This window comes from Coregonus lavaretus (genome assembly GCF_964263955.1).
Source record: "Coregonus lavaretus genome assembly, chromosome: 4".
Lineage (NCBI taxonomy): Eukaryota > Metazoa > Chordata > Actinopteri > Salmoniformes > Salmonidae > Coregonus > Coregonus lavaretus.
The window spans coordinates 45,074,766-45,088,975 of record NC_139991.1 but is presented as its reverse complement, the minus strand read 5'-3'; positions in this window follow the sequence as shown (position 1 = coordinate 45,088,975).

Here is a 14,210-nt window from a genome sequence, read left to right as displayed (position 1 = left end):
TGAAGATGAAGGACAAAAACTGAGGAAAGATACCAAAGACAAGGGAAGCAAAGGTATGGAGAAAAAGCTAAAGGAAGAGACGTCGACAGAGAAACTGAGGGTAGAGGTCGGCATACCTTTCTCACATACGGATTCGGCGAGAAGACCCCCACCGTATGAGAAGGAAGTTGAGCTTAGGGATGCTTATCCTCAGCTTCCAGTAATCCTCCAGCAGGGGGATTATTACATCAGAGATGAAGATGAACAAATTATAGAGAGAGGACAAGCAGAAACGACCGTAAAAATGCATCCAAGCACCAAAGGTGGAAAGAAAACGAGAAGTCTGAAAACTAAGGGTGGTATGAGGTTAAGTAGGATGGAATTGGAGAAGGACGATGATGATCAGAGTGATTTAGAGGGGATCATGGGTGGATATGATCCGGTCATCAAACGGAGGTTGGCCAGAACGGAGAGAAGGGGTAAGGAAGGTTTGAAGAAGAAGGATACAAGATATTACAGTGCTGAGGAAGATTTGAAGAAGAAGGATACAAGATATTACAGTGCTGAGGAAGATTCGAAGAAGAAGGATACAATATATTCGAGTGCTGAGGGAAGCAAAGATGAAGACAGCGATAAAGAGAAGACTGAAGGTGCTGCGTATTCGAAAGGAGTTTGTCCTGCAAAGACTGTCGCAGAAGAAATAGACGGAGATATAGACCAATGCTTATCAGAACTGAAGAGTGCAAGGACTGCAGGAGAAGTAAGAGAGTTACAGGAAGAACTTCAGACGCTGACCATACGGAAGGAGAGACAGCTGAGAAGAGAATCTGAAAAAGATGAGACAAAATATGCATTAAGGTCAAGGAAAGATACCCCGAGCAAAATGGTACCAGTTATCATTCGAGGTCAAAACTTTGAATATAAGCCGTTGCAAAATACCGATATGTCGAACATACTTGAGAAGCTGCCTATTCTTCAGAATGGGGCCTATCCTTGGATTTCGAAATTGGAAGAAATTACGGTGGGAACACAGTCTGCCATAGGAGACGTTAAGAGACTGTTGGCTAATCTCATTGGGATTCCGGATATGGAAGAAGTCTTCCAGAGGGCTGGACTCATGAGATATGTTGGGACGGCAGTGAACGATCCTGAATTGTTGGCTGCAAGTAGGAATCGTCTGTGGAGAGCATTGAAAGATACATTTCCAACAAATGTGCATCCTGATAATATTCTGATTGACCCACTAGGACAACAAGAAAATCCGAGAGCCTATGTGTCAAGAGTTCATCAAGTGTGGAGAAATATTACTGGAAATGATCCAGATGTGAGTCAAATTGAGCAGTCAATTTTGAGAGCTAAACTGCAAATGGGACTGCCCGCACCAGTAAGAAACAAACTGGCAGAAGTGGTTGGACTTGGAAGCATGACAAAAGGGGTCTATACAGATCACATAGCTCATCAAGTGGATCTGTACAGGAAGAAGGAACTCAACCAGAAAGAGCAGGACGAAGAAACTCTCCGGAAACTGAATCTAATACAACTGGGAGAGAATAAAAAGGATAAGAAACAAGCTTTGGTTATGCAGAGTCCGTGTGCACCGAACCAACAAGCGCTGTCACAGCTTCCACCAGAACAGTTCCAACCGCAATTGTACCAGCCACCAATGGCGGCACCAGTTAATTCATACCCACAGCCAATTTCTGGACAAACACAGAATTGGAGAGGAAGAGGACGAGAAGGAGTAGAAAGGGGAGGAAGATTTCCATACCTCCCGCAGTCTCCAGAGGTGTGTTATAATTGTGGACAGGTTGGTCACTTTTCCCGTGAGTGTAATTGGTCAGGAGGAAACTTTAGAGGGAATTTTAGAGGAAGATACAGGGGCCAGTCAAAAGCATCTGGAGGACCGGTGAACCCCTACAGGGGTCCGGAGCCAGGATTCTAGAGGTGCCTAGATGATTCGAAAGGGGGGTGTCAGCTGGTAGCGTCAGGATCGGAGAAAGATCCAACAATTGAGGTGAAAATAAACAACCGACCGTTGGAAGTAATGGCGGATAGCGGAGCAGCGTTCACCTGTGTTCGACCTGAAGATGCTACACATCTCCCTATGTCCAATCAACTCGTTAGGACAATCGGATTTGAGGGAGTAAAACAGCTGATTCCTCTTACGGAACCAATTGAGCTCTGCTATAAAGATCACAAAATTAAAATACCCATACTGGTATCAGAACATACACCTGTTGCATTATTGGGAAGAGATGCCTTGTGTAAGTTGAACTGTACAATCAGATGTACACCAGACGGCTGTCTGATAGAAATGCCAAAGGAAAGGGTTTACCAATTGTCGATGATGACGGAGATGGATTCGTCTTCAGTATTCTGGATTGGAAATCTCAGTGAAGATTTTATGAAGCAGGCTAAGATATGGGAAAGATTTATTGTTGCAAATATGCCGGATGCGAAGCTTCCGGAATATCCATTCCATTGTACGCTTAAGTATTTCAAGAAGGCTGCTCAACCACAATCAGAGGAATGGTTGAGTCATCAACCGAAGAATGTTCAACTTAGCTCAAGTTGCATTATTTTAGGACCACAAGGAGCAGCTATGAAGATAAACACCGATGATTATCTGAATAGAGAATTTGAGATTGAGAAGAGTGTGCCACATGTTACCTTGTTGGTTTCAGAAGGCTATGAGCAAAAGCAAATAGGAGAAATGATGACAGAAGCAGAGAAACTTACTTTCAGACCAACGAAAGAAAATTTGGCGATCTGGAGAAGTGAAGATCAACGATTTCTTAAAATAATGATTTCGGCTCAAGGACAAGGAGAGCCACAGGCTGTAGGAATGACACATGAATCTATTTGCAATATGAAGATTGATTCAGACCCTATGAAAGAGGAGATGTTACAACAAGTTCCAGAAGGGTTGTGGTCTCAACATAGTACTGATATTGGACTTGTGAAATCAGCCCAACCTGTGAAGGTTGAACTTCGACCAGGAGCCAAACCTCCATGGAAAAATCAGTATCCATTGAAAGAGGAAGCAATCAAAGGAATTGAACCACAAATTGATGGACTTTCGACAGCAGGGGTTTTAAAGACAACAAAACACCCTCGGAGTAACACGCCTTTGTGGCCTGTAAAAAAACCAGATGGAAGTTATCGTGTAGCTCATGACTTGAGAGCCGTAAATGAGATAGTGATTGACTTTCCAGCAGAAGTGCCAGATCCTCATACCTTGTTAGCTCAAGTTCCTCCAGATGCGACACATTTTACAGTACTGGACTTATGTGGAGCATTTTTCAGTGTTCCACTTAGTGTAGAGAGTCAGGATTTATTTGGGTTCACCTATAAGGGACAGTTCTATGAGTACAATAGAATGCCACAGGGGTACCGGCATTCGCCGCATATCTTCAATAAAGTACTGAAGGAAGATTTGGTAGGGATAGATCAGATATTGCAGAGCACTGTCATTCAGTACGTGGATGATATAATGGTTTGCTCACAAAATAAGGAAACATGTCATAGGGATATTGTCAGGAGAAAGTTGTATATTTAGGTCAAAACATAACTCATGGCCACAGAAACATTTCGGACAAGCAGGTGGAAACTATTCGTAAGGCTCCAAAACCTAGAACAGTCAGAGAAATGATGACATTTCTGGGTATTGCTGGTTATTCCTCAGCTTGGGTAGAGGATTATACTAGTTTGATGGCTCCATTGAGGGCTATGGTGAGGGGTACTGAGAGTGGTCAACTCCATAGCAATCTTTCCTGGACACAGGAAGGCCATGTGGCATTTGAAACTATCAAACAGAGGTTGCAGGAGGCACCTGCACTTGCACTACCAGATTATTCAAAGAACTTTTTGCTATATGTGTCTACTTCTACTGGAGGTAGATATGCATGCGCGGTTCTTTGTCAACCGACAGGCATGGGGACGAATCCTCAGCCTATTTCCTACTACTCTACTGCTTATTCAGAGGTAGAACTAGGGTTACCACTATGCTACAGAGCAATGGTGGGGGTGTATTCCATGTATGACAAAGCATCATCGGTCACGATGGGCTACCCCGTGACAATTCTTACCCATCATAGTCTCAGAAATCTTTTGAACTATGGGAAGTATACATTGACAATGCCTAGGCTCAGAGACTATCATAGACTCTTAGAGCAGGAGGATGTCACCCTTGTGAGATGTGATACAGTAAATCCAGCCGAGAGTTTACCAACTTCCGAGGATGGTGAGCCACATGATTGTGTCCAAGAGGCAGAGAGATATTCGAGGCTTCGATCAGATTTGCAAGCCTTTCCGTTACGTGAGGCAGACCTGGAGTATTGGACTGATGGGTCTTGCTATCGGGTGGGAGATAAGTTATGTGCTGGTTATGCAGTAGTTAGAGGCAGAGGGACGGGATTTGTTGTTGAAAAGGCTGAAGTAATACCACAGCCTGCGTCTGCACAACTTGCTGAACTTGTGGGGCTAACAGAAGCATGTTTGTTAGCGGAAGGTAAGCGAGTAACCATATACACTGATTCAGCATATGCACATAGTGTATGTCATTTGTTTGGGGCGGTATGGAAAGGTCGAGGGTTCAAGAAATCGGATGGTTCTCCGATACAACATCATGCACAAATCATGAAATTGTTGCATGCTATGATGAAGCCTACAGAGATAGCGATAGCTAAGTGTGCAGCTCACAAGACAGATATGTCAAGAGTGACACAAGGGAACAAAGCTGCTGATGAAGCTGCAAAAGCCGTCGCAGGAGCGGATAAATTGGGGAAAGTTTTGCTGGTCACTCATGTAGTGGACTTGGAAGACAAAATTACGCTTCGAGATGTAATTTTGATGCAAGAAGCCGCTTCTATGATCGACAAACAGCTATGGCTAGACCGAGGAGCGGTCAAAGATGCTACTGGTCTGTGGAGAAACCATGAGGGGTTGATAGTAGCGCCTCTAGACCTTTTAGGTCTGATGATTCAAGAAGCACATGGCTTAGCTCATGTTGCGAGGGGAGAGGTTCACAGAAAGATCACAAAGGAATATGGTGTTTGGGCTCCATATTTGTTTGAACAAATTGATTATTTGATAGGAAGATGCACCATCTGTCTTAAAAATAATGTTCGAAGAGGGATACCTGTTCATCCAGGTTACATTCCTACACCCAGGGGTCCTATGCGTGAGTTGGTCATTGACTTTGTTGATATGATACAACCAGTTGATGGGAAAAGATACATGTTGGTGGTTGTAGATAGATTTTCACGATGGACGGAAGCTTGTCCAACCAAGCGTAAGGATGCTCAGTCGGTTGCCAAGTTCTTATGTAAAGAGGTCATAAGCAGGTGGGGATTACCCGATCGAATATCCTCAGACAATGGAAGAGAATTTGTGGATAAATCAGTAAAATTGATGTTGCAAAAATTGGGAATTAAGCAACGTCTTGGAGCAGTTTATCACCCACAAAGTCAGGGGATGTGTGAAAGAATGAACGGTGTCTTGAAAAATCGCATTGTGAAGATTTGTCAACATACAGGTCTAAACTGGATAGCGGCGCTTCCTTTGGCACTAATGGTGTGTCGCTCAAGTGAGTTACGTGATCTACGTATGACACCCCATGAGTTGGTAACAGGAAGAAGGATGCCAACGCCTTGTTTGCGAACAAGCGGAAAGGGTCCAAGCTTGGCCCTGTTGGAAGATGAAATGAGAGCGTACGTTACATATATGGCCAATTTTCATAAAAAGTTGTCCACATATGTTTCTGACAGGCAAAGACAAGAAGAGGTGCAGAAGGCGCCTGAGGAGGATAAGCGGAATACAGTACAACCGGGAGACAAAGTATTCGTAAAGGTATTCAGGAGGAAGTGGTATAACGAACGTCGTGAAGGACCATTTGAAGTGGTTCGTAGTACTGGAACAGCTGTCCAGGTTAAGGGGTCTCCTACGTGGTATCATTTGTCACATTGTGTTAAAGCGCCTACAGAAGAGGTGCCACGTGCAGAGAGAGAGGATGGAGATAGGGGAGAACAGGAAGAGGGAGAGATTGTCAGTGTTGGGGTTAACATTGATAATGGTGACATTTCTGATGATGCCAGAGATGACTATGCAGGGGATGGAAAGGAAAGAGGATTTGGAGAAATTGATTTCCAATACGTCCCAGAAGCAACAGGGAATATTTCAGTGGGATGTGAAGCAGCAGAGGCCACCAAGGGCAACTCTGGTAAAGGAGAAGCTAGTGATTCGGTTGGACAAAATAGGCCTAGACCAGTTAGGAGAAAAGTCAGACCAAAACGTTACGAAAACTAGGAATGAAGTAACAACAATAACACCAACACGTCAGTCTGTTAGAACAACAGTGGGAAGCAATTTAACTCTTTCAACATTGACAGTTGGTAAAGCCATAAATATATCGCATTCGATTACAAGGGATCCAATAGTGTCAGCACCAATGTTAGAACAAAAGACATTAACTAAAGCAACTACTTTAATGGTAACTTTGGAAGGATTTGGGGGTACGACGGCAATAACAAATGTAGGAGGTATGATACCGACACCAACAACAACTTTTCTAAAAGTAAACGATGTAACAGAAATGACTCAGCAAATAGTGGTAGAGAACAACATAGGTTCATCTGAAATAGTACAGGATAATATCATGGAAGAACAGGATGGGTTCTTTGGGTTCAACTTAACATCAGAAGATACATCTGATCAATCCCGCTCGATAGGGAAAAGAGACGCTAAATGGAAAGCATATGGATTTGATTCGGCGGTTTTGAAAATTAAAGATCAATGGGCAGGGAGAAATCTTTGGTTCCAGCAATTAACTCATGCTGTAAGATCAGTGAGGAATCTTGAGGGTCCATGTCTGTTGAGAATTCCAGCACCAGAGACGTGGGGTTCAATTTTACAGACGGTTGCTCAACCATTGGCGGGTGGGTGTCAGGCCTATGCGTTGAGATGGCTGTTGTATCATCAACGAGTATTGACAGACAAAGACATGTCGTTGTCACACCATTTGTATAAGCCTAGTTATAAGTGTTCTTGGTTAAATGAATTTCCCTATGTGAATATGGTGGGTGGTAAAGAAAGTCAGGTGACAGTGATCCCTGAAGCATTTGAGGTGAGAGCAGTGAGAGCTAAAACTTGTATTTGTTCTAATAATACAGATGAGGTAAATGGTATGTTCATGGGAATATCAGATTGTGATGGGTATATGTTGACTTTGGGTAAACACGGACGAAAGGGTAAAGGTGACAAATATAATGTAACTTTTTATGCACCAGGTAGTAAGAAGGGCAGGACTTTGATGGTGATGGATCAATTTTTCCCTATCAATGCAACTATTGGGAATTTTAGAGATATTTGGTGGGTTTGTGGTGATAAAGCATATATATTTTTACCCTATGGATGGAAAGGGTGTTGTTACATGTCCACGTTGAAGTTGCCATATGAGGTTTTTACAATTAGAAGAGGAGTAGCACCGAACCCAGATCAATCTGAAACTACTGTTGAAAATAGGGTTAAAAGAGACATGGCTAAATTTACTAATCTTGAAGCCTACCATTGGAGAATAAGTCTGGGAGAGAAGTGGGGACTTGGTCTTTTTCCATGGTATGGTGTAACATTCTTAGCAGATCATATTGATAATATTACATATACGTTGCAGGGCTTTGCAAATGAAACAATAAGAGGGTTTCACCTTCTGTCAAATGCTCAAAGAAGTCACAGACTGACGTTGTTGAAACATGACATGGCTCTTGATTATATTTTGGCAAGACAAGGTGGCTTATGTTTGGCTATGAATCTGACGGGGGATGATTGTTATACTTTGATCCCAGATAGTACCGATAATATCACGAGTGTTATCGATGCCTTGAAGAATATCAGGGATGCATTTGGAAGATCTGAGAAAGCTGGATGGTCAGCGAAGTCTTGGTTGCAAGATCAGTTAGGCCCAATAGGAGCAGTGATGGTTCAGATTTTAGTCGCAGCTCTGATAGCGTTGTGTGTCATGTTTTGCTTTTGTACTTTGTTACTGACCTTTGCAAAAGCTATGATATTAAGATGGGTCGGTGTTGTGATGCCTGGAGACAACACTCAGATGCCGTTGTTGATTGTTCCGGATCTGGACGAAGACGGACGAGGGGGTCTAGATGGACCACTGATGGATAAATATCCTTTTTAATTATTTGATCATTTTTCAATTATTTTTTTTTTTTCAATATTAGTGTGATTTTTAGTATGATTTATGAATCAAGGGGGGAATGGGTTTATGTGATTCATGCATCATTTATATATCAGTTTTATAGTCTTAGTGGATATTGATGTTTAATTTGAAAGTGTTTTTTGGAAAAGATACTGTTTGGTCTTTTTCTTTTTCTTCCAGAAGCATTTGGATGACATGTGGAGATTGAAATACTCAAACAAAGACAATATGAAACGACAATATGACTGGAGGAGATGAAACAAGGAGGGTGTGGCCGATTCCATCAACAAATCCATTGGAAGTCGGGACTACAGGGAGATGAAGTGTAGTGGTCTACATTCCAGTGTCTGCAATGAAATATAGACATGTGTAATACATAATTGTGTCATATTTTTAGGTATTAATTTTTGTAGAATGATGTTTGATGTTATTGACTACATGTAAGGATCTTAGATGTTTTTGTTTATTTCGGTGAATGTTTAGGGACAGAGAGGCTAGGAAGGGAGAGTTTCATTGTCCGGTCCAATGGGTTGACCAGCCGTACAATGGATGTTTATGGATAGGATTTTGTTTACAGGGGCTTACATGTGTAGTTAATTGTATTATAGTTTCAAATGTATTTACATGGTTTATGAGGTTATCTGGAGTACCGAGGTGGTTGCCTGGGGCAGAGGGACCGTAAGAGAATTTTACTGTCTTGATTGATGGATGGATATCTGAAAAGATGGCTGCCGGATAGTTTTTCGCTCTTACACTCCATAGAGATTTCTTCATATGTCATAGTAATGTATTCACACTTCATAAACAGTTATTTCATAGAAAGGTATTTACACTCTAGAGAAGAATGTTTTTGGTTTAAGGTTAAAGATACTCAATAAGATAAATTGTTACTGGTCATAATCCTATTGTTGTCGAGACTTTTTAGTTTTGTCTCGAAGGGGGGAATATGTAGTGTATTAAAATTATGTCTTTGTTAAAGGTTTTTCAGGAAGAAATGGAAGGTTGATTATTGCTATCAAGAGGGAAGGTTTTAGCGTGACGTCACATATGACAGACAGGAAGTGGGTGGTAAGATACGGGGATTGAACAGTAGAGGGAGCTATTCAACTCTTGGAAGGCTATATAAAGGGGGGAGCAGCGACGAAGAGTTAGAATACAGCAAGATTTATTTGGGTCTGGTTCTCCGGACATTGTGTCTGTACTTACGCTGGAACCTCGTGGTTTGAATAAAGGCCTTTGAACACGAGACAGCCTAAGCAGACTCCTTGATTGACGGTAACACCTACGAATAACCTACACTACAGTATCTTTAACAATAAACCAAAAACAAATTTTTCTATGGAGTGCAAATACCTTTCTATGAAATATGAACAAATCTTTATGGAGTGTGAGAGCGAAAAACCTGTCTGGCAGCTTTCTTTCCAAATATCCATCAATCAATCAAGACAGTAAAATTCTCTCACGGCCCCTCTGCCCCAGGCAACCACCTAAGTACTCCAGATCAATTCATAAATCTTTATCAATGCATTTTAAACTATGATGCAATTTGAATACACATGAAAGCCTCAGCAAACAAAATACAATCAAAAATGTCCACATTCAGGCTGGTCGACCCATCGGACCCTCCTGTGGATTCTCTCTATCCCTGCCTAGACCCAATATCCCTAAGCATCCACGAAATAAACAAAAACATCTGAGATCCCCACATGTACCCAATAACAGCAAATATAATTCTTCAAAAATTAATACAGAAAGAATATGACACAAATTATGTATTACACATGCAAATATGTCTATATATCATTGCAGACACTGGAATGTAGTTCACTACACTTCATCTCCTCAGCAGTGTCGACTTCCAATTCAACATCGATGATGGAATCTGAACATTTCCACACCTTCCTTGTTCCACTTCCTCCAGTCCATTCATATTGTCCCTTCATATTGTCCCTTCATATTGTCCATGTTTGAGTATTTGAATCCCCTCTACACATTCCCCCATATGCTTCTGGAAGAAAATAAAAGACCAAACAGTATCTTTTGCAAAACAACACATTCAAATTAAAACATCAATATCAACTAAAAATATAAAAATGATATATAAAATGAATCACATACCATTTCCCCCCTTTGATTCATCACAAAATACTAAAATCACACTAATATTTAAAACCATGTGAAAAAATGATCGGATATTCAAAATGGATATCTATCCATCAATTCTCCATCCAGTCCCACTTGTTCATCTTCATCTAGATCAGTAACAGTTAACAACGGCATCTGAGTGTTTTCTCCAGGCATCACAACTCCAACCCATCTCAATATCATAGCCTTCGCAAAAGTAAATAACAAAGTACAAAAGCAAAACATCACACACAGCGCTGTCAGAGCTGCTACTAAAATCTGAACTATCACTGCTCCCACTGGGCCTAACTGATCTTGCAACCAAGCCTTCACTGACCATCCAGCTCCTTCAGATCTACCAAACGCATCCCTTATATTCTTCAATGCATCTATAACACTAGTGATATTATCGGAACTATCTGGGATCAAAGTATAACAATCATCCTCCGTCAAGTTCATAGCCAAACATAAGCCACCTTGTTTTGCTAAAATATAGTCAAGAGCCATGTCATGTTTCAACAGCGTCAGTCTGTGACTTCTTTGAGTATTCGACAGAAGGTTAAACCCTCTTATCGTTTCATTTGCAAAACCCTGCAAAGTATAAGTAATATTATCAATGTGATCTTCCCAAATTTTACGCCATACCATGGAAGAAATCCCCACTTCTCTCCTAGACTTATCCTCCAATGGTAGGCTTCCAGACTATTAAACTTCTCTCTTTCAGAATCAGATTTATCTATGTCCCTTGCTTCCCCTCTTTTAATTTTAAAAACCTCATATGGAAGCTTCAACATCGACATTATTTTATCTCTTAATGATTGTTGCTGATACAACAGCCATTATAAAACATAAGATTTACACATACTTGATAGAGGTTGAGCCACCGTCTCTAAGATAGAACCCCATGTGCCTGGTGCTGGAATTCTCAACAGGCATGGACCCTCAAGATTCCTCAATGATCTTACAGAATGAGTTAACTGCTGGAACCAAAGATTCCTACCTGCCCATCCATCTTTAATTTGCAAAACAGAAGAATCAAATCCATATGCCTTCCATTTAGTTTCTCTCTTCCCTAACGAGCGGTATTGATCAGATATATCTTATTGTCTTCCATTAAAATCAAAGAACTCATCCTGTACCTCCATGATAGTATTCTGCACTATTTCAGATGAATCTACATCATTCTCTACTACCATCTGCTCTCCTATTTCAACACTATCCTTATTACCATTGACAGCACTCTCCATCCGTATCATAAACTCCTGAGTCACTCTTGCTACATCCTTTAGTTTCAGAAAAGTTGTTGTTGGTGTCTGTGTCATATTTCCTAAATTTGTTATTGCCGTCGTACCATTAATCTCTTTCAAAGTTGCTATTAAAACAGTTGCTTTAGTTGATGTATTAACACTCTTAACTATTTCCAGTGGGAAAGTTACAGATGTCCTCTGTGTATTATTTACTGTTGGAGTAGCTACTGTAATATACTTCTCCTGATCTCCTTTGGTGACTGTGGAAGCTTCAACAGACTTCAAATCTTCCATCATAAGCGTCACCTTACGAGTTACATAGCCTTTTAACCAATAATTCTTAGCCGGAACAAACTTTAATGCTTGCACTAAATAAGTACACATATATTCTCCCTGATCTTTCCATGTAACATTACGCAAAATAAGTGAGCAATCACTCATAACCCTCTTCCACTTCACATCGTTGTACAAAATATACTTCCTTTCACTAGGTGAAACAGCTTCTACTTCTTATCCTCATAACAACACTTCTTCTCCATAATTATCTCTCCATATGAGAGGAACGTCACCACCCCCACTCCATCTCTCACATCTACAAGGAAGATGAGCTGTACCACCCATCCTAACCCTAATGACAGTATTTTCCTCTAAAATTGGTGCTGGAGCAATTGGCTCACTTGTAATCAAATGTGATATATTTATAGCTTTAATAACTGTCAATGTTGAAAGAGTTGAATTGCTTCTCACTGTTGTTATAATAGGCTGAAGTGTTGATGTCATTGTTGTTGATTCATCCATTCTCCCTAAAGCTTTGAACTCTTTACTTGTATTTCCATCTATCACCACTAGTGTCACTACATTAACTCTCAGTCCCAACTCTAATCCCTCACTTTCAAACTGTTGATTATAAAAAATACATTTATAATCACCTGCATGGCCAGGCACGACTCCAACACCATCATTAAGTTTGCCGACGACACAACAGTGGTAGGCCTGATCACCGACAACGATGAGACAGCCTATAGGGAGGAGGTCAGAGACCTGGCCGTGTGGTGCCAGGACAACAACCTCTCCCTCAACGTGACCAAGACAAAGGAGATGATTGTGGACTACAGGAAAAAAAAGAGGACTGAGTACGCCCCCATTCTCATCGACGGGGCTGTAGTGGAACAGGTTGAGAGCTTCAAGTTCCTTGGTGTCCACATCACCAATGAACTATCATGGTCCAAACACACCAAGACAGTCGTGAAGAGGGCACAACAAAGCCTATTCCCCCTCAGGAGACTGAAAAGATTTGGCATGGGTCCTCAGATCCTCAAAAAATTCTACAGCTGCACCATCGAGAGCATCCTGACTGGTTGCATCACCGCCTGGTATGGCAACTGCTTGGCCTCCGACCGCAAGGCACTACAGAGGGTAGTGCGTACGGCCCAGTACATCACTGGGGCCAAGCTTCCTGCCATCCAGGACCTCTATACCAGGCGGTGTCAGAGGAAGGCCCTCAAAATTGTCAAAGACTCCAGCCACCCTAGTCATAGACTGTTCTCTCTGCTACCGCACGGCAAGCGGTACCGGAGTGCCAAGTCTAGGTCCAAAAGACTTCTCAACAGCTTCTACCCCCAAGCCATAAGACTCCTGAACAGCTAATCATGGCTACCCAGACTATTTGCACTGCCCCCCCACCCCATCCTTTTTACGCTGCTGCTACTCTGTAAATTATTTATGCATAGTCACTTTAACTCTACCCACATGTACATATTACCTCAACTACCTCAACTAGCCGGTGCCCCCGCACATTGACTCTGCAACGGTACCCCCCTGTATATATAGCCTCCCTACTGTTACTTTATTTTACTTCTGCTCTTTTTTTTCTCAACACTTTTTTTGTTGTTGGTTTATTTTTTACTTTTTTTGTTAAAAATAAATGCACTGTTGGTTGAGGGCTGTAAGTAAGCATTTCACTGTAATGTCTGCACCTGTTGTATTCGGCGCATGTGACCAATAAAAATTGATTTGATTTGATTTGACCTTGATCTTCCTGCTGGGAATTGTAAATATAGATACTGCAATCACCCTCAATCTTCACTCTTCTCTTATCATTCAACAACGCATACTTTCTCAATGCAACTGCTCCTAACAGATCTAAACTCCTACCATATCTATCTTCCCACTGAACTCTAAATTTCCCTTAACCACTGTTCTCTCATGCACTTACATGGGAGCTGAGCTGACTGTCCTAGAGTTACTTCAACCCTAGTTTTCTTAACTTTTTAGTCTGACTTTTCTCCTAATTTTTCAAAAACCATTTCACTGATTTATCCACAAATTCCTTTCCCTCTAATTTTTCAAAGACCATTTCACTGATTTATCCACAAATTCCTTTCCATTATCTGAGGATATTCGATCGGGAAGTCCCCACCTGCTTATGACTTCTTTACACAAAAACTTGGCAAACGATTGAGCATCTTTTAGCTTAGTTTGACATCTTATTCACCTCTTGGTGTAGGAATGTAACCAAGAATAACAGTCACCCCCTTTTAAACATTATTTTTCAGACAGATTGTCCTCCTGCCTATGACATAGTCAATATATTCAAGCAAATATGATTCCCAAAAACCCTACTCCTTTGTAATCTTTCTCCTAATCTCCCT